General features: G+C 35.4%; 1 protein-coding gene and 1 long non-coding RNA gene across 2 annotated transcripts in view; one reads left to right on the forward strand and one right to left on the reverse strand.

Moving 5' to 3' along the window:
- The window catches only part of hgo (homogentisate 1,2-dioxygenase), a 720,105-nt gene that overhangs the window by 370,518 nt on the left and 327,248 nt on the right, over positions 1-22,339 (reverse strand). The window lies entirely within an intron of this gene.
- On the forward strand, positions 8,621-15,330 carry LOC145686309 (uncharacterized). Its single transcript, XR_014131583.1, has 3 exons — positions 8,621-8,918; positions 14,225-14,316; positions 15,216-15,330. It is a non-coding gene; the product is annotated as an uncharacterized LOC145686309 (long non-coding RNA).

Raw genomic sequence — 22,339 nt, forward strand, 5'->3', positions numbered from 1 at the left:
CGTTTGTGGGAAATGTAAAACCCGAGGTAGAAATTAAAGAAGAAAAAGTTGAAACCAGTGTGCGTAAAAACACCAACCCTTTTCTTGATTATGACGTCAGTCCGGTGTTGAGCGAAAATGATTCTTCGGATTCTCACAGTGATAATAGCTTTGTTGGGGTAAAAACAAACAAACGGAGGAAAAAGCGAGAAAGAAAGGTAGCTATAAAGTTACGAGATTTAGAATCTTTCGAGAAATTCTCTGGTCACGAAAATGAATTGACTGCCACTGCATTCTTACGTAAGTTTGAAGATCAAGCTTCGCTTATGTCTATTTCTAGTAGTCAGTACTTAGACATTATCAAATTTTTGTTGACTGGTTCTGCGCAAAATTGGTACATAAACAATTGTGTTTTTTTCACTTCTTACGATCGTTTTGCCGAATTGTTCAAATTAGAGTTTGAGAACGAACAGGTGCGTGCTAATAAATTAATGGTACTGCAATACAAACCATATGACGCAAAATTCGACGGAAGTGTGTTCAATTTCGTGTCAATAAGATTCAAGAAATCAATCCCGACATTAAAGAATCGTTATCTATCAGTATGATTCTCAATTTGATACCACCTTACTACCGACGAGAGTTAATAACTTTGTCCACCATGAATTTGTCTTCTGTACTGTCTGTCATACAAAGATTAGAAGCAATTCCCAGGTCTGACAACCGTAATAACAGCAACAATCATAGGTTTCTGAAAGTTAATCAGGCGTCTGTCAATAAGATCGGTAAGCGCAAAAATAATCAAAATGATGTTAATGACTGTGATGAGTCAGATCAGGTACATTCGAACGAAAATTTAAACAACAGAGGTAATCGGAAAAGAAAAAATTCCTTTCGTAGAAGCAAAAAGAAAAAATGTAATAATAATGGTAGTTCTGAAAGGCACGGAGAAAGTATGTGTTTCTGTAATCATGATTCAGTTGTAGATAATAACAATGCTAACGTAAATCAAGGTGAAGCTACTAGTGGTGTGACTAATAGGCCAGCGAATGGTAGTTCTCAAACGAGAAATTCACCTCAGACCGGTTACAGTAATGGAAATTGTGTAAATCCTTCGAATTTTGGCAATCCTACTGGGTTCAGGCCACCGAGACCGAATTTTATGAATGCCACTGCAGGTAATTTTGGGTTTCAAAATAGATTTCCTCCCCCAAACTAGAAACACCCTGCCTGAAGAGTGCTCATAGCAGGGAATTAATTCAAACGTATAGTAATGAGTTAAATAATGCACTCCTTCCAAATGGTCAGACTGTTTTTGTAAAGCTTGATAAAAACCTAATAAATTTAGTACAATGGGATGATGTTTTCTCATCTGACGAAGAGGAAACTAAAGATTTTTGTAAAACTAATGTAAATTTAGATGCTACTGCTGAAATTTTTGTCAAAATTATGAACGAAAATCTTTATGCTCTGTGCGATTCAGATGCTTCGGCTAGCTTGTTAAGTTACAATACGTGGAAGAAAATATCTAACATAGTGTCAAACGCTGTATTACAGCCCGCTCCTCAAATTGTTCTGGTAGATTATAGTGGAAAAAGAACACAATCTGTTAAGGGTGAGGTTACCCTCTGTGTAGAAATTGGACCTGTAACTTGTGATGTTAGATTTATTGTTGTCAGTGACCTTAATTGTAATTGTCTGCTAGGCAGAGATTTCTTATCGCTAGCTAATGCGAAATTAGACTTTGGCGAGAAATCTGTTACTGTAGGTTACGACCCTAACACTTGTAAGGTACCGATTAAAAAGCATGAGCACAGATCTGGCTGTGACTCCCTTCTTGATAATGAAAATAAAGGTAAAGTAAAAATACTTCCTAGAGAGAGTGTTAATAAGGTTAGTTTTCACGTAAAAAATGTGAATGGTGTTGACACTGATTCTGCTATTGGAAGTGAGAACGAAGATGTAGTCGAACCTGTGCTAGAGTGTCCAATAGTTAAGAATTTAGAAATGCATAAGAAACAGCTGACGCAGGAATGGATGGATAGTTTGTTAGAAAACAGTAAAGCATTTGAACATGTAGAAAAGTACACTATCAATAATGAGATAAATGTAGAGCAAATAAAACAAGCACGTTTGAACGAAGCTGCTGAAGTAAATTTTTTGTATCATTTTTATGGGGAACAAATTCATAAATTGGATGAGAAAATTCAAAAGTCTCATAATAATGTAAAAGTAAATAAGGATGTTTGTAATTCAAGTAAAATTACTCGTAATACCCAAAGTCACTTTCCTTCTGTTACTGAAATTAGAACAAAAGTTCTTGAAATTGAAAATTTATCTAATGTTCAAAAACAGCAATTATATGATTTGTTATTGAAACATAGATTGGTTTTTAGCGATTTGCCAGGTAAATGTAATAAATTTGAATACATTATCGAAGTTGAAACTGACCAACCGATTGTAGAACGTCAGTACCCATTACCCTTTAAGAATAAAGAAAATATTGAACAACAAATAACTGAATGGCTAGAATGTGGCGTGGTGGAAGAGTGTATCTCCGTGCATTGCCATCCTTTGTTATGTGTAGCTAAGAAAAATACTAGTAAACTTCGTACTGTTGTAGATTTAACTCAATTGAATAAATTTGTGAAATTAAAGCAGTTAAAAGTCAATAAGATCGATGATCTTCTCATCAAATTTCATGGAATTCAATTCGTTTCTTGTTTAGATTTTGTTGGAAGTTATTTACAAGTATGTTTAAGTGAAGAAAGTAAACAATACACATCCTTTTGTTGAAACGGTAAAATGTATCAGTATACTCGAGTTCCGTTTGGTTATATAAACGGAGCTGCTGCTTTTATGTTGTGTTTGCAAACTGTCCTTGGGGCAGGTTTGTATGAAAAGGTAGTCTCATATATTGATGATGTCTCAGTAATTTCTATGACTTTTGAAGAACAGTTACAATTTTTGGATCAAATATTTCAGAAAGTTTACGAGGCTGGCATGACTTTAAATCTGCAAAAGTGTACTTTTTGTAACACGAAATTTAGTTTTTTAGGGTTTGACATTAGTCCGCAAGGCATTACAAAAAATCCTTCTTATGTACAGTGTATCAAAGACCTTCCAAGACCTAGAAATTTGAAAGAATTACAAAGCGTTTTAGGTTTGTTCCCGTGGTGTGCCAAATTTGTTGAAAATTTCGCTCAAAAATCTGAACCTTTGTTTGGTTTGCTAAAGAAAAATAAAAAGTGGATTTGGGATCAATCTTGTGAAGATAGTTTCAATCAATTGAAAAATTATTTAGTTCAAGAGGTGATGCTTGCACATCCTTTGTTAGATCATGATTTTTGCTTAATTACAGACTGCAGTTCAGTTGCTTTGGGAAATATTCTTTTTCAAGAAGTAGATGGTAAGAAACATATTTTAGGATTTTATAGTAGAACGTTAAAACCTGCAGAGAAAAATTACACGGTAACAGAACGTGAATGTCTTTCAATTGTAGTCGCGCTTAAGCGTTGGTCTCAATTGTTGTATGGAAGGCATGTAAAAATTTACACGGATCATAATTCATTGGTATATTTGCACAAAATGAGACGGTGGAACTCTAGACTTGCTCGTTGGAGCTTACAAATTCAGGGATTTGATGTACAAATTGTGTATATTAAAGGCCAAGATAATCAAGCTAGCGATGCATTGTCACGTATTATTCTGTTTCCTGAGGTTGAAAAACATGTAGTTAATAAGTACGAAGTGTTGCCTTCTTGTTTTAAACATTTGTCTGTACAAGATTTAATCAGCAAACAAAGAGAACACCCAGAGTATGAAAATATCATGACGTACTTAGAGAATCCCAATGATCATTATATTAAGGTTAAGAATCGAAATATTGGTGAATTTTACAAAATTGAAAATGAAATTTTGTTGAATCGCAGTTATCATTTTCCTAATCAATGGAAAATTTGTATTCCTCCTTCTCTGGTGAATGATGTAATTCAAACTTATCATGAACAAGGGCATTTTGGTTTCGAAAAGGTTTTAGGTTTTATAAGCGATTGTTGTTACTGGAAATCTATGCGTAGAGATATCAGCAATTATTTGCGTGATTGTGTCGTGTCTAAACGTACGAAAGTTGAAACTTCGCCACCAGCTAGACCTTTACAAACTGTAGCCGTAAAGAACGTAAGAGACATGGTCTCGATTGATTTGTTAGGACCTTATCCACCTTCTCATACTGGAAATAAATTTGCATTGTCAATTTTGGATGTATTTAGTAGATATTACACAATGTTCCCAATCAGAAATGCAACGACCAAATGTGTTTTAAGATGTTTAGAATATTACTATTTTGTAACCATGGGAATTCCAAAATCCATATTGGTGGACAATGGTGGATGTTTTGTATCGGCAAAATTAAAATCTAAAATGGAAGAGTATGGTATTAAAATTCACTATGTAACTCCTTACCATCCGAAGAGCTCAACTGTAGAAAGAATTCATAGGGAGACGAATAGGTTGTTTAAATTATTATGTAACGAAGAACATACTTCTTGGGAGAGGTACATACCTCAAATTGTCATTTTGTTAAATTATTCTGTGTGTAGTAGTTTAGGCGTCAGCCCTGCTAGTCTTCATTTAAATGTAAAAGCAAATTATTCTGTGTTGAAGCATTTTGGCATTGTAACAAACGAAAGCTATGATGAAAGTGAACCTGTAAATTGGGAAAATAAACTGATAATGGCTGACTATCGCAGAGGTGAAAAAGTTAGAAGAAGAAACGAGAAATATAATGCATCCCAAGAAAGAAAATATAAAATAAAAGAAAATGATTTGGTATTTTTGTTGCAATCACATTTGAGTTCAGCAGTAGACAAAAAGATTAGCAAGTTTTTCATGCTTTACAAAGGTGAATATTTTACCTCTAAATAATGCCATGATTTCGTATAATGTTTGTGTTATTTTTAATAATAAGAGCGCATATAGCAATATTGTAATTCAAATATTAAAGGTATATCATGAGAATTATTTGTATATCAATTATGAGTCATGCACATATAAATGTTTAACTTAGTGACAGTGCCGAATGAAAAAAAGACTACATATAAAAGCCCCATAAACTTTTATGTATGCATATAAATGCCCCACGCGTTCGTCGTTTTTCTACGTTAAATGAAACTTTTTCATCTGATGAAGTATAACCCGACGAAAGTTCTTATAAAATTCCTTGTGAACTAGTGTTCATCTTGACTTTGGAACAGTGATGATTATTGAAGTGAAACTACAGTCAGGGTTCTCGAACGTTTACCATTATTCAATAGTGCACGTACATTCCTTTCGACCGCCAATGTAACTGTACCAAAATTTTGCTTAAAATATTTTTCGTATAAACGCAAATTCTGCGTTAGTGCATTATGTGACGTTCATCTGAATTTGTACACTTTGTGTGGTATATGTTTCTCATTGATCGTGCTGCCGCCTGGTGGTGCTAAAGACATGGTAGAAGAAAAGGAAAAGGAAAGAAATGAGAGTTGGAGACGAAATAGTTAGTTTTCGATGTAAGTGTGTGTGTGCAAACAATGGCTTGACAAAAATTCTAGAACAAAGTCAAGCCTAGACCCCAATATACTTTGAAAATATATAGATATTAAAATACTTTTTTAAGAAACATCGATATTCGCAAAACTGTGTAAACAATCAGTAAAAATAGTGTTATTGATATGGATGTTTTGATGGTTTTTACGTAAGTCGTTGTCAAAGTAAATCAGCCCCAAGTAATATTTTATAACGACTGGGGGGCGTGATCGAGATTACAAGTGAAACAAAGGACTTCGCAAGGTGCACTTGAAGGTAATGGACTCATGATTACCGACTAAAGTGAAAATGTCTGGATAACATATTTTCTCCAACAGTAGCTGCAACATAATGCTGTTATTACGTCAGCCAGGAAAGACTGTTTCATAAACTCTTAAAATTGGAAGAAAGGACAATTTCTACAAGAAGATTATTTCGGATTCGTAGTGTGTCTACTAAAATGTGATCACAATAACAGGCGCCACGACAAACTAAAACTGTTCTTGTGAACGATTTCAAAACGTATCTACGAACTTGCTACGTAATTGGGGCAATATATCTAAAATACTCAATATGTTACAGGTATGTTTAACTATTGAATAAATGGCACTCTAATGTTTAGATTTGTTTGTTTTCTCTTTTTCTAGATCGCATGACGAAGTAAGAATATGGTTGTTACGTCACTTGAAAGCAATCTATGAAAGTGGGTGATGTTCTCATCTATTTTTCATAACACGCTTTAGGTCTTCGTCCAGGTGATTCCGTCCGAATCTGGACCATTACGGTGAGGTGTGTCGCGCCTTCCTTAAACGATTGTCGTGGAGACGAACTTTCTGAACCCACAAATAAAATAGTGCAAAGCTATATTATTTGAGGGCGAAGAGTAGAGAGTTCTCTGCGGTGACCGGTTGAGGATAGTGTGTACCGGGCAGCGCTATGCTGTACCGTAATACCGTAAGTCTGTTTTTGTCATTACTTTGATTCAAGGGCCAGTTTTAATACCTTAAAAATCATCACTGAATTCGTATTTACGGTTGTAGAAATTGACGACGACACGTTGCAACATCTCACTCCGGATCTTATAAAGGAGTTAATCCCAAAGGTGGGTCCACGAATTAGATTTATGAGGAGCTACGAGAAGTATAAGGAGGATATGAAATTACACCAGCCGATATCTTGTTCCACTCCAGTGTCAGAAACAACGGAAAGTAGTAGTTCTTCTGTTAATGAGGTACGAAATTCAGCAGAAATACAGTTAATTAACTAAGTACGTTTTTTAGGGTATTTATTCGAGCTACCCCAATTAGTAATAACAGATACTTTATCAATACACTAATTTTAATAGAGCACATTTCCTAAAAGCGAAAATATCTAATTCATTTGCTAATATTCATAACTGTTGGATCACAATGATGACAATCAAGTAAGGTATAATATGTACTCATTTTTGTACTAAGTTTAGTTGCAATCAGTTCATAATTGTTCCTGTAATTTTGTTTTTATTTACAGACTTTCTTGTGTTGCATATCAATTGAAGGGCATTGCAACAACTTTAAAATGGGCCGGAAATTAGTTAGTTAGAAATATGACTGAGGGTTACGGACTTATGACAACTTATGTATATAAAAATGCGAAATTTTTTGTGGGGTTGGGCAATTCTCAAAAATATGTTTAAAAGTAAAAAGAAAAAAAGTGGACTTCTGTCTCACCGTGTACTAAAAGTTGAGTGAATCTGAAAGGTTCAAGCTTAGTGTTGATTTGACATGGAATGACTGCAATATGGATGAGCGTCTGATCTTGTATCTCAGTAACATCTTCAAGTGAATGTTAAAAGTAGAACTCCGAACACATATCTCAGAAGTGATTATGATAGGATCTACTTTCAGATAAATATTCATAACTTTAAAACTGCATATGATTACACGTGACAGGTTTTGCGACAATTTCTTTTTTCAGGCTGCGCCATTCTGGAAAAAAGCACGTTATTAAAACCCACTAAGCTTTGCACATTATCTTATTGTCGGAACTATATCTGAAATACTGATCTTTATAGGAAGGAGAGTATTGCAAATACTGAATTTTAGTATTAGATATCAAGGTGAGATCACTTCCGTGATATGTTTTTTTCCTGTATATCTTCTTGATTTAAATCAGTCCACAGTGCAACATACTAATTGTTTGGATGTTTGATTTTTGATCTACTTACCTAAAACTTTTTTTTTCTTTGTGAGCAACATCTTCGGGACAGTGTTCCTTAACATGTTGAAAGGACCTTATCTCAGTATGACAGAATTGCCTATAGGTTATTTCTATCTTGTTGCAAGATATTGGTCCATCAGCCACGCATCGTCGTTTAGAAAAAATACCATGCTACAGGTTGACTTTTTGGAAAAAAAAAATCATCTTTTTTTGTCATTCGTAAAATACACCTATCGACATTACGCTTCTAGTTCTACTTGTTTGATAGAGCAATCAATGAGAAGAAAATATTCTCTACAATACGATACGGGGTTGAAGAAAATATTTATCCAACGTGTAGCTATAGTTCAAGATGCTATTTATCCAACGTATAGCTATCTTTCAAGATGCATTCTTTTCGCTTCTCCAAAACTTATTTATGTAGTTATTTTCTTGGTGAGGGACTTAATTCACTTTGTAACACATAACACTGACCGAGTATTTCAACTGTGAGGAAAGAGTGGATTATTCAGTGGCCTCTTTGTATTCTTGTCTTTCTAGTCCAAAAGAATGCTGTGACGACGAAGCTATGGCTAACATGATATATATTTAAATAGACGCGTGGCGTTGATTTCTGCGAAATGTTAAGATCAGTTTGTGTGCTACAGGATCTACTTTTTTTGTGTGTGTATGTTTGTTTGTTTGTTTGTTTTGTAGTGGATTCGTTTTGTCTTTTAGCCTCAATGAAACTATGTCTTTAAACATTACACAATGCGTTTCTTTTTATTGAAGATTGAATTTGTAATAACATTCAAGTCATTATAGCATGTTTCATGCCGAAAATGGTAGATTTTCCGAAAGAAAAAAAAGCTTCACGAGATGAAAATACGTTCTAAATTTATTGGTACCAAGAAATTAATTCAAAAACTAACAAACATATTAACGAGTCTTTTTAATGCTATATCTCTCTAAAAGATTACACATGTAACTGAAACATCACCAGAAACTAGCATGTATCCTTTGTACAACGAATTAATCTATTTTCAGTAAGTACTGCATATAATTTCAGTTTCAGGTGTGTGACTTTACCGTTATTACCGCTGCTGCTGGTGAAAGCGCTGAAACGTATTTGTACGAAAGTTTAAACTGTGAAGACGTGTTGGATTCAGCGGTTAATAACTCACCGGAGCCACGTAAGTTTAACTTCGATTACAGTTCAACTTCAAACCTACATTGTGCACATGAATGGTATGGTTATGGCAAATTATCATCTCTGTGATAAATTTTAGAGTGAATGGAAGAGTTTGTAACTTTACCGTACTCAAACGATGACTCTTATTAATGAGACAAAAGTAGGTATCTTTAAGCCTCAGAAAGGCTAAATATCTATTATTGAAAGGACTTGATTATCTATGAGAAAGACGTCGCAAAGTATGTATTTCAACCGTTAATGTGAAGTATTGTTACAGCAGCGGATATGGCCATTGTTGTTGAAATTTTGGCTACTTTAACAACGTTTTACAGCTGTCTGGATCCTATATTTTAAAACAGCTATAACATACTGTATATATTTAATCGTTTTAGTGGTGAGAGCTACAAAACTGCATTTCTTTCTTCGATCCACCCTAATAAACGTATTTACATGCTTTTCGGATAGTTTCTTTCCCTGAATAATCGAAACTTGCTATTTACACGGTGACCACTCGACCAAGAAAACCGGAAAAATCAGGAAATTCTGTTTAGAATCTTTAATTTTGTGAAGATTTGTAATTTTATGTCGTTTCGAAACACAGGGTATTTCTGTTTAGATGCAAATATAAGATACTATCTTCCAAAGATAGTCGTTGATTTGTGTTGTTCCTATAACACAATCACCCTTGTCTCTTGGATTCTGCCCGCAGAACACTATTCAACACTTAATGATTACTATTGATGCCAAGTTTCGTCTTGTAGCTATACCGGTTTGAACTGCATAGTTTGGCACATGCACTGTTGTCAGTCAGTCAGTATCCATGGGTTTTATAGTATACTAAAAGGTCATTGAATACTGCCTGTGAATTGAGCTGGAGCGAGTGCTAAACAATTTTGTAATAAACACAGTAGCTTCGTTCGCTGGAGATTCAGTATGAACACCGTGCTCGTGGGTTTTCTCGGGGTTCTCCCGTTTCCTCCCACTTTCTTCATTTCACTCATTATCACCGTCTCCTTATGCCTAACTGGCATACACGTGGGACGTAAAACTTAAAGATTTCATTTCATTTTTCCGTATGAACACCGCTCTGGAATTCGCCCGAGACCCCATTTTTCCCCGTTAGGAACTTTTCTCCAAACCACGTTTTAGCTCTATGGGGTTTTGTTCCAGACCCCATGCTTTCTCTCGATTGTTACACCGCCCCTAATCTCTACGAGTAACATTTTTTTCTCTAGAATCCAAATTTATTACTTCTTATAAGAGTTATCATTTGAAAGTTTCAGATTGACCTCAGAGATATTGTTAATGTTATTATATGAAGTTAAAACCTACGTTCTCAGATGTTTATGAGAGGAAAACCTTCAAATGGTTAGTAGTGCTGTTCAGATCACCTTCTTTTCCCACTTAAGAGGTGCCTGTAAGAAAATAGTGGTGATTTCAGAATTGATTGTGAATATACAAGGTAAGTTTAAGTGAATAAACAATATTACACGACACGTGAAAAGTGAATGACTAAACGGGGACCTTTGGCATACCGTGCCGATACATTAACCACTACGCTACTCAGAACAGCCACACACACACACACGTTCACTCCTGAAGTCTGTGATCTCCACTCAGACTACAATCTTGTACTACGGCCTAGCTCTTGCGGTTGAATAATCCATTATTCATGTATTGAGAACACCTTTTGACGCGTAATTTCATATATATTCATGCAAGGAGAAAATAAGAGTTTTTTTTCTTAATTGTCCAAGTCCAAGAACAGCATCTAGGCTGTGGTACAAACCATGTAGTCGGAGCGGAGAGCACCGACTTCAGGAATGAGAAGATGTGTCTGGCTATTCTGGGTAATGTAATGGTTAACACACTGGCACGGTATGCCGAAGATCCCTGATTCGAGTCCTGGTCCAGTCATTCAATTTTTCACTCTTTCTGTGTTATCGAATTCGCACCTACAGATGACCTGGTGCATAAGCAAATTGGATTGTTCTCTCCTTTCACGAATGTATAAGTTAATTTTATCGTTTCTAGTGTCACAGGAACAATTTCACATCACCCCTCGTGTTGAGTATGCGCATAAATCCGGCATCTTCATCCAATGGTGAACTAATTGTTATTCCTTATTAAATAATTGGTATAATCGGGTTAAAAGGAATTTAAGTTCCGATAAACCTGAAACCGACTTGAAGGATAAAGATGGATAGGATTGCCTATTTTTCCTAGACTGACAACTACATTAAATCAGGGTTCCTAATGGTCAGGGAAACTCAGTGAAAATGGTGCAGGCCAGGAAACTCAGAGAAAAAGGCTGAAAATCAGAGATGTCTTATAAAATATATTTTTTCTAACATTAATTGTACACCAATTTCAGTTTAGCCAACCATTAATGGTCACAGTATGAGACGTAGCTCAGATTTTTATGGGAGGTAAGTGGAATGCACGATGAGCAATTGATTACTATTTGTCTCTATAGAATAAATGTTCTCATATATAAATATTCACCGTTATCTATTCTTTGTTTATATGTCAGCGTCATCCGACATACGTCATGAAAAAGTCATGGAATTTCCTATCAAAGGTCAGGGAAATAAATTTCTCCAGATCAGTAGGAGCTCTGGAAATAGAATCTACACACAATACGATTTACGTATAGCTTTAAAACCACCTAAAACGTTAGAAAAGAACATCACCCAATTTAAGAGTTATTACACAGATGCCAACGACAAATATGGTATTTGCGAAATAAAATGCAGTTGCCAAGAGAGTTACATAGGCAAAACGAAAAGAAATTCAAAAATACGAGTAAAGGAACACATTAGAGATTCGGAAGCGAAAATCCGGTGTCAGGTTTATCAAAACATTTAAAGAAACGCAGTGCAGGGTAGAAGATTCAAAAATTTTATTTGGAGCCAGAAATGAAGTAGAGAGACTGTTTTTCGAAATTTTATTTATTCATTTAACGAAACCAAAAGTAAATCTAGACAAGGGATGACTGAGTGACGAATGGAAGGCTGTTATGACAAAATTTTCACAGTATTGGCATTATAATAAAAATAACATGAGTTGGCAAACTTCCAACAGAAATAGAAAAGGCGCACAAACTGACTGCCATATTTCAGTTTGTTTCAAGACCATCTGCAGATAGCTGACGCACTTGACAATGTGTTTTCCACATATCTTGTCCTCTTTGTAAGTCCGTTCCTTTGTGTTCCTTGATGTTTCTGTTCTTTTTCTTCCTGCTTTTAACCTTCATGACCAAGACTCCAGGGGAGAGTTGAAAACTTGGAAATTTAAAACTTCAGGAATTAGAGAAACCTGTAAATAGAATACTCTCCAAATTGCTCTTGTCAGTTTGGTTTCCAGAGGTGACCTCTCCATTACTTTCAATACAGATTTCTGGCATCCTACGTGACAATCTTTTCGAAATTCAAGAATGTCTTTTTCCGATAGTCTTGGCTTTTCGTAAAACATCTTTCGGTGTATAAGTTAGCCATGTTTACAAACTTAGCTTACTTTATGTTTTTACTTTTCTTGAAATCAATCATAACTAATCGCTGGCTCTTCAAAACGCTATCTTTTACAAAACAACCGGCAGCAAACAATATAGTGGCCTGAAGGGAATTGCAATCGGAAAGAGCTAAGCTAAGCCAGCTTTCGAGGTGCGGGATCGCAGTGGTCGAGTGTTCACCTCCGGTGCTTAGGATCCCTGCTTCGATCCCAGCTCGCGCCGTGTGGACTTTGTAATGGACAAAAACTGTGCTCATGGGTTTTCTTGGGGTTCTTCCGTTTCCTCCCACTTTCTTCATTTCACTCATTTCTCATTATCACCGTCTCCTTTAGCCTAACCGGCATAACCGTGGGTCGTTAAACTTAAATATTTCATTTCATTTATATTTTTCTAAGCCAGCTTTCCCTGAAACTCGCGAAGAAAAGGTTCATCAGTCTTTGGTAATGTTAAAGAACGTAGCTTTGCAACAAGAAGCTTGTCATTTGTGAAATGTCGTACAGTATCAAAACTTCCACATTGTGATACTTTCTTCTTGCCAGCAGCACTTATTCTTTGTTGAGCATTATTTCCATGGCCCGAGAAGTAACATCTAAATGTTTATGTTCATGCTAAGCTGGAAATTTGTTTCGGAAACACAGAAATTCTGCGAATCTTTTGTAGTTTGTTCGACGAGCTGGAAAATTGTTGAATAAGTTATAAGTGGTTTATAAATAATCATCTACTTTCCAGCCCATTTATTGCATGGGAGCTTAGAAAGCACATTGATAAAGTGCTTTCCACAACTTCCGATATTAAGAAGGATCGGATCTGAGGTGAACTAGGAAGTACGTTTTGCAGATCACTTAAGGAAAAAGATTTTCTCGAAACCTTGAAAATGTCACGAAATTTTGAAATCACGAAAGAGTGGTTACCCTGACTTAATGTATCATTGTTGGTATCTGTAAATGATTGTTAGGCGTTACTTACGGATATTGAAATTCACATTGTTCTTGCAGTTTAGTTAGGACCCTTCTATGTACTTTTCTTCGTCGCTGCCCCTTCTTAATTGAATGTTCAGACGCATATTTTTTCATATCTTTGCGTTCTTAACTTCCAGATTCTGAGATATTACATTTTCTTGGGTTACGAATGATATTCTTGGTGTTCCCTCCATCTTGCCAATACTGTTAGGTAGAGTATACGGGAGAATCTCCTTCAGTTTTCTCCACTTTTTCTTTGAAATGGTATGCATGAAGAATTAAGATGGCGTTCATTGTCCAACGTAGCTCCCAAAACCGTGCATCCAAAGGAAAGAAAAAAATCGTTACTGAAGTTAGAGATCGTCTGTGCTTAACGTATGTCTTCAAATATCAACATCAATTTGTATGAAGATATTGCACACGCTGGTTAGATAACATATACTACTCAACAATATACAGGATCCACTTTTAACAATTACATGTTCCTGTAATATAAAGCTTGATCAACAAGCAGCCATCATCATGTTAACACCTGTCTTCTTACTGTCATTAGGCAAGACCCGCCATTTTGTATCAAAAGATTCCTTTATCAATCTTGCATGTAGTATGTGTATGTAAAATACGTAAGTGTATGTTTGTGTAAAATTAGATGTTTTTTTAATGATGTTTTTTACCTTTGTAATAAAATATTTTGTACTGTGTACTGTTTTGCTTGACCCCATACTGACATACTGTACCTCACATTGCAATTATGAGTGAAGATAGTATACGTTCCTGTACACATATATATGTAGATACATGGATAAAATAACCGTTTTCTTTGCAATATGCTTCTAGCAAGAGGAGGAATTAAGACGGCTCAAGCTGTAGTACCGGTCAATGTAATAGGAGAAACCAGTTTCCAGGCAGAATGGGTACTACAGAACTTTGTAAGTATTCAGTCTGTGACTCACTGCATCATTTTGCGGCGTTACTATAGTTAAATCCTCGTAGGTTGGTCTATGTTCAAATTTAGATAGGACGTGAAAATAATTTCTTCAACGCGTATTATAAGCATGTACATTTTTATTGAAGTTCAGACATTTGTATATATTATTACCTGATACATATGTAAACTTTATAGTGGTAAAATACTTAAATCTTTTAAACAGCTGTCTACAGTTTAGGCATAAAATTCTAACCACTTTCGTTTCAATTTAAAAGTAATGTCATTCTTACTACTATTACCGCAAAATATGATATTGTATTTTAATACTGCATGAAAGGTATCGTAATATATGGTTTATTCTGTTGGTAGATTTATTTTTTCCCTGATAGTTCTTATTGCATAGCAGAGGCGATTTAATTTAGAAACAGTTATTTATATTTCTCCCAAATGATATTGCAGTCAACTCTTGCTCCTAAGAATGAACCGTATTTTATTTGGATATAATCATTTGATATTATCAGAAGGTAGAATGATCTTTAGAACTGAAAGTATTTCAAAAAGCAGAAATAAAGAATCAGAATTAGGCACAGATAAAACACGTTAAAGGGTTAGACTTCCTTCTCTGAAACTTTCGACTCTTTAGGTTGCCATTTGTAAGAGCAAGGTGTTTTGAAACTTACTGGCAGAAACATAATCGGGTGATTCTGAAGCTAAGTATTGACAGAGGGAACCGCTTCAAATAATCTTCAAATAATAGTAATATATTTTGGTCAATTTTCGTTTGCCATCACCAATATTTGTGGAACTGATTGTGATAAAATCAATTGCTGCATATCACTAGGATTTCTCAATATTGTATCCTTGAGTTACTGTAAACAATAATGTAATGTTTTCTTGTAGGATCTGTTAACCATTTTGCAGAATTCTTTAGATGGAAGAGAAGTTTTAAGTGAGTACAAGATACATAATTGTTTGAGCTCCAGGACGAGAAATTTACTAACTGAAGTAATCATACGTCACATTGGCGCAGACAAAAGGTTTGTTCAGTAAAATACTTGAATAAAAGAGCAGTATTTTCTGTTTTTGTTTTGTTATACGTAAGAGTTATTTATTAATGTATTTTTAATTGCATTCTTATTGTAGCTCTAAATTTGTTTTATATTTTGATTTGTTTCAAAGTGTGATTGAAGTGTAATCATGATATAGAGCGTGTAGTGAAGTGAAAGAGGTTAAGTGGTAATTAAAGTTTTTTTGTTTTTAAAAAACATGAAAGTGCTAACATGTGGTATATCTGTGTGGCAAATTAGTAATAACGTAATGATTAAGCTTGAAGAATCTTAAATCTTGCGTACAGTGAGTGAGTCAAATATTCGAAGTAGGATCAGTTAATGTGAAATCATCCAGTACGTGTTGCTCAAAGTTTAGATTTGCTTGAATTTTTTACAGTTAATGTGGCAGTATATTGAAAATTCAAAACGAGGGTTTTAAACATTCTGAACTCTTCAAAGTTTTATTTCTTTCGTTGTTTTTTTCGGGTTACTATTTTTAAGTGATGACACGAGCTGTTTTTGAAGAAATTTATGTTCGACGGAAAAATTCATAACATTATTATTTTTGAAGATATCAAAATGATTAAAAGTCCATTCGATTCAGCAAGCAATGAACGTAATTCAGATAGAAAAGAATTTTAGAAACTGTCAAAGTGATCGCCGAGAATTGACTTTCAAAATAGTTGATTTACCGTGGAGGAATAGTAGTTTCGACTTACATTTCAGTAGGAAAAAGTGATATACATATATATATATATATATTCTGTACGACTGCTGTTTGGGTAAATATGAATGAAATCTTTGCAGCTGATTCTATTTTATATAGAGTAATAACGAGCAAGAGTACGCATTAAAAAGTATCATACATAAGGTCCATGTCTGTTGTAATTCGAAGACTCTCGTGCCATCACTCTTTACACATCCCACGTTAAAGCCAATGAAAATTTAAAAAACTCCACAACCACCACAGAAAATGTTCTCTTCCTGTTTTTTTGGGTGAAGAATGGCCGGTAAATGTGAAGATAGTTAAGAATGTACTTTGTCCCTTTGGCTTAATATCTTTTGCGTGAGTTTTCCGAACTTCTTCACAAGAGGCTTTTGCTTCATTGCTTTTGTACCATCTTGTTTTTAAATGGTAATTCCCAAAGACTTTCTCATGACCGTCAATTCCTGGCACTAAAAGAAATTTTCCTTGATTCAGTCTTACCGATAGAGCACTGTGGGCTCTGTTGTGATACCCTATATTGACATTATTCGGCGCTCTCATTAAAAGAAAATAGAGAAGTGGTTCCGTAACTCCTGTCTATCATTCTCACTCACAGCCAGTTTGCGTGATATAGATCCAAATCTTGCGAGATGCAAGATGCTGAATTAATATCAGCTGAAACATACTACACTGTAAAATACACCTCGATCATTTATATATATATCTTTCTTCCCCTCCCCTAAGCGGCGGGGCTGATTTTACATTTAAACCAGATCGGAAATGTCACTGTTCATCTGAATGATCCCGAAAACTATGGATTAGACACTAATATAGGTGATTTTCGATCATTATTATATAGAGCTCACCCTTCTTGCTGCGGCACAGGGGATCAGAATTTTCACATTTAATCTCAGCTACTCCTAAAAGTATGGATTCGACACTAATATTAGTCATTTTCGATCATTTTAAACCCAACTATCTGGGCTGAACTTGGATTGAAACAGCATCAGAAGTATCACTGTTTCTCTTATCGATCCTGAAAACTATGAATTCAACACTAATACCGGTCATTTTTGATCATTTTGAAATTTATCTCCCCCTCCCCTACGCTGCATCGTCAAACTGAATAGCCTAAAGCAATCCCTGCCCCTAAGCTCATGTATGTTGAAAATTTGATTGAGATCGGTCGGGTGGTTCAAGAGTAATGAAGTCACAAAGGCAGTCATTTTTATTTCGATTGTTTTTCGTATATCTCCCCCCTCCCCTCCGCTAAGTTGGCTCGTCAAAGTGAAACGATAGAAAACACCCAAGGCCCGATCCTCATATATATGTTGAAAATTTGATCGAGATTGGTTATGTGGTTCAAAAGTTATTATGTTTTATTAGTTTTTATTTATACGTCCCTCTCCCCTCCCCCTCCGCTAGGATCAATCATTAAAGTGAAATTGAAAATATGTTTTCAGATCCGAACTTCATGTATCTTGAAAATTTGATTGAGATCGGTCGGATAGTTCAAGAGTTATTAAGTAACAAAAATAGTCACTTTCAGTCTTATATAAATTGATTTTTATATATCTCCCTCTCCTTCACCCCTACGTTTCTCCATCAAATTAAAATCATAAAAACGACCCCAGACCTGAACCTCTTCTATGTTGAAAATTTGTTCAAGATCGGTCGAGTGGTTTAGGAGTTATTAAATTTTATTTATTTTTACACCCCCTCCCCACCACCTTTCTACCATCGAAGTGAATAGTCTAAAACTAGCCCAGCCTCGAACCTCATCCATGTTACAAATTTGATCGACATCGTTCGGGCGGTTCAGAAGATTTAGAGTCACAAACATAATTATTTTCAATTATATATATATATATATATATATATATATATATATATATATATATATGAGAGAGAGAGAGAGAGAGAGAGAGAGAGAGAGCTTTATTTGTTTATTTATTTATTTATGTTCATGCATGAATCAGTGTCTTCTGGTTTGCTGAAAATACTCGTAAGAGGCATATATCGTGCACTTATGATGTGTTTGTATTTTCCATTCCAGAATTACTAGTCAAACGTTTTCAACAATTACTGACTCCATTGTTCAAATCTTCCCTACAGAAAACAAGGTTAGTACGTTCACATATGGGTTAGTTTCTTTCAATAACCCAAGAACTGGTTGCTTGTTGATTCGTAAAATATCTCAAGCTTACTCTACTCTTCGTCTTATAAATTACGAACTTTGGTCATGTTTTTTTATTAAGCGATTTGTCTTTGGCAGCCATATTATTGCGCTCGCCTATTTTCACTGTTGAAAGAATTGTCAAAAACATTAATTGCTAAAAACGAAACATATTGTCCTAGGACAATGTAACCAAAAGCAGTTTGTTGGTAATTTGTTATTGTAAAAGATGACTCTGCTGGTATTTTTAACTTCTATTCTCATTTTCATGACAAAATTAAAAGTAAACATAGTAAAATGTACTCACAAGGATGACATCCGAGTATTAGAAACTTAAAAATCTAATAGGTAAAGCTGAATCACTCACGTTCTTTTACGTTAGTGATTCACGTTAGCTTACGTGATCTTTAGATTTTTAATAAAACAAATAGTAAAAAATCATGTGTGTGAGGCCTTATGGCGTTGGGACCGTTCCAACGACATCTGTTAACGATTGGTGAAACTCCATCCACCTGAGTAACTAGGTGGGGGTCACCCGCTTGCGTCACTGCCCGCCAACAGGCGTATCAGGAGCTTTCTAGAATAAGTTGTTATCAAGTCTGTATGTAGGTGACTCCCCAGTTCGCCGCCTGACGCTGGATGGGCCCTAAAAGTGGTATTCTTCAGCCGGGAATTGAACGCAGGACCACGAGGACATTGGTCGAACACCATAGACGAACCATAGGAGCCCCCTTAGTTTTTAATACTCACGTTTCTCTAATCATATTTACCTTTTCCTTTTACGTTTATGCGTGATGTGCAGATTGTCTTGCAGAGTCGAAAGCTCTCATCTAGTGTTTTTAGCTTCGAGAAATTTGGAATTTGGTATCCCTTGATGAATACATTTTCAATCTTTTGCTTGCTGCGCAGATATAGTGGACACAGTTAAATATACTATGTGAACTTTAAGTTAAATTAATATGTTTTGTTTATTAGTGCACATAGATGCAGCACGAGCATACCACGAAAACAAGGGATCTTTAAGACAAGTTGCAGCACAATATGAGGTTAATAGAGAGTCACTGTACATATTCTATAAGAAGCAGCTTGCTGCAAGTAATTAGAACCTACGACTCAGCTTAATTTGCATGGAGAAGAGATTCGAACGACTTCGATTTCATGGTAAAGGTACTACTGGAAGTATTGCAGGAAGTAATCCATCAGTTTGGATGGCAGGAGACCTGTTTGTGCAATTCATGGAGCATTTTGTCAAAAATACAGGCAGTTCTCTTCAACATTGTGTCCTTTTGTTGCTTGAAAACCATGAATCTCATATCTCCGTGCAGGTAATCAATTATGCCAAGAAAAACGTTGTTAATCTCCTGCCATTCCCACCTCACACGTGCCATAAGCTGCAACCCATGGACAGAGGAGTATATTCTTCATTAAAAAAAAAAAAAAAAAAATAGTTGCAAATGGAATGGATGGAAAACAATCATGGGTGTGCACTTAGTATCTACGACATTCCGACTATTGTGAAAACGGCATTTCCTCTTAGTATAAATCCATCTAATATTCCTAATGCATTCAGAATAAATGGTGTATATCCCTTTAATAGAGACGTTTTTACAGATGATGAATTTTTGGCACCGCAGGTAACTGATCGTTACATTGAAGATGATGACCACATTATAAAATTAGCACTAGGACGTACTTCGCTAACACATCACTTAACTTCAACAACATCCTCAACGAACTTTTCAGGTTATAATGAAGAACAAGGATCAATTAACATTACACAAGAAGTGAATTCAGAACTCCAAGATCTACCTGTGAAAGAAACAAACCAGCCTTATCCCACAGCAAACCGTAAAGAATCTGAAACTTTATCGACTGTTGACAATAGACCTACAAGTAAAGAAAAACCACAACTGTCGTCTATGCAAAGAAATGCCCTAAGACGAAACGTCCAGAAAGACAGTAACCCTCATCATGTTAGTCCTAGCGCCCTTCGTCCGTTACCAAAAACTAGACTCGGAGAAACTAAAGGAGGAAGGAAGAAGCGTGTGTCCGCTGTACTCACTGATACTCCAGTTAAAGCATTAGAAGCAGAAGCAAGAGCAAGACCTGAAAAGTCTCTGAAGAAGGGTATAAGCCTTAATATTCTGAACAGCTCTATGAAAAAAGGGGGTGAAAATTTCAAAACGTAAAAATGATAGTAAAGATAATTGTTTTTGTCTTGTACGTCTGGAATCATTTTCTAATTCCAAACCCAGAGAATCGTGGGTTCAATGTGTTGACTGTAACAAGTGGTCACACGAAGTGTGCACAGAAGATAATCTTATTTATGTATGTTACAACTGCAACTCGGACGATGATAGGGGGTCTATGTAGTCTAGGATTGCATCATAAGTCATTTCTGAAAAGAATTGTGATTTTAATATAAAACTGAGTATTAGGAAGGAAGTATTGTTGGCGCATTTAACTATGTACGATAACGATAATTTAGAAAGAGTATTCAAATGAAAAATTGAAAGTAGTTTCTGTATGTATGCAAAATATTTTTGTTAGGAAACATTACCTTTACGTTATGTTTAGCACAATTTATATTAAAATTACATTAGCGAAATCGGGCGCATTTCTTTCTGTCACAACTTACCCGATCAAAGTCACAACCTACCCCAGCAAGGGGCATGTTATGACAAAACATTTTTGTTTGTTTTTTCTATTGTATTATCTGTCAGGAAAATAAATGTACACCTATTTTTCGAGTCTGGCATTCCTGCGCTCCATCCGTGGAAGGAATGAGAATTAAATCAATCAAATATTTACTGAGGGGCAAAAAGAAAAGTTTAATCTGAATAAGACATTGCAGAGGGGCACAAGCTGTGAATACGAATAGTGCATAGTGTAAATAAAGGACGACACCGAAAGAGAAAGCCAGAAACAGCTGTTAAACTTAGAAAAAAGAGTAAAAATTTTCGAAGTGGGAACATAAAACACAAATACAACAAATATGCCAACAACTCAACGTTCACCATGCCATGATCTTGGTGTAGTAGTTAAGGTGCTGGCTTACAAATGCAAAGGTCGTCAGTTCGAATCCCCGTGAATGACATTTTTAGAATTTTTGTTGATAATGCATACAGCTCATGAGAGGGTAAAAGAGGTCGTATTTAGTTTTTCGTAGCAATTATTCTTGGTAATGTTTAGTACTGATAATACTTTTTTTTGTCTTTGCGTATTGCTTTTATTCTTTTCTTCATTTCGAAAGAGAAGAATATCCGAACAAATGCCACCAAAATTTCTCTTATTTTGAATGTAAACGCCATTTGCGATCAGTGAAGAATAAAAATTGAATGTTCCGAAGTAGCTGCAAAAATTAAGAAGGAAAACATGGAAATGGACCATACTCATGGTTACTAAAAATACAATTTCTACATGCCTTACACCTCCCGACCATATTTCTACGTTAGCAAGTAGGAGGCTTGTGTTTAGGTTAGGCTGGTCAATACGTTTTGCAAAGGGGCCTGGTTTAGCTCTGACGCACCACAGGTGCGAGAAGGGAGCAAAACACTTTTTCTCTCTGTGTGTGTGTGTCTATTTATCTACCTATCTGTATATATATAACGCTATTTGTGAATGCCATAACCACCTTAATTTTCAGCGGATTGAGACGAAACTTGGCACAAACATTAACCCAGATAGCACAGAAAAATTGTTAAAAATGTTTAAAAATTTGCAAAGGCAAACTAAAAAGTTTGCAAAAAACTTGCCTTTTCAAATGAGAAAATTTGCCGAAAGTTCAATGCAAATAACGAAGTTGACGCTGGCTGAGTTTGCAGCAAAGTTGCCTCAGAAAATGAAAACATCTGCCAATACAAACGAAATGTTTGCGACTGCACAGCAAGAAAGTTTGCCAGGACTTTGCTGCAAATATTTTGTGCAAATTTTCTTTGACAAAATTTCCGAAAATGAGTTGATAAATTTGGTGAAAATATTAAAAGGTTTGCAGCAACATTGCGGAAAGTGTTTTCACGATCGCAAGAGCATGTTTGCTGCAAATGTATCAGGTAATGTTTGCTGCAAATTTATAAAGTGAAACCTAACTTTA

Source organism: Thermobia domestica, chromosome 5, assembly GCF_964235325.1.
Source record: "Thermobia domestica chromosome 5, izTheDome1.hap1.1, whole genome shotgun sequence".
Classification (NCBI taxonomy): Eukaryota; Metazoa; Arthropoda; class Insecta; order Zygentoma; family Lepismatidae; genus Thermobia; species Thermobia domestica.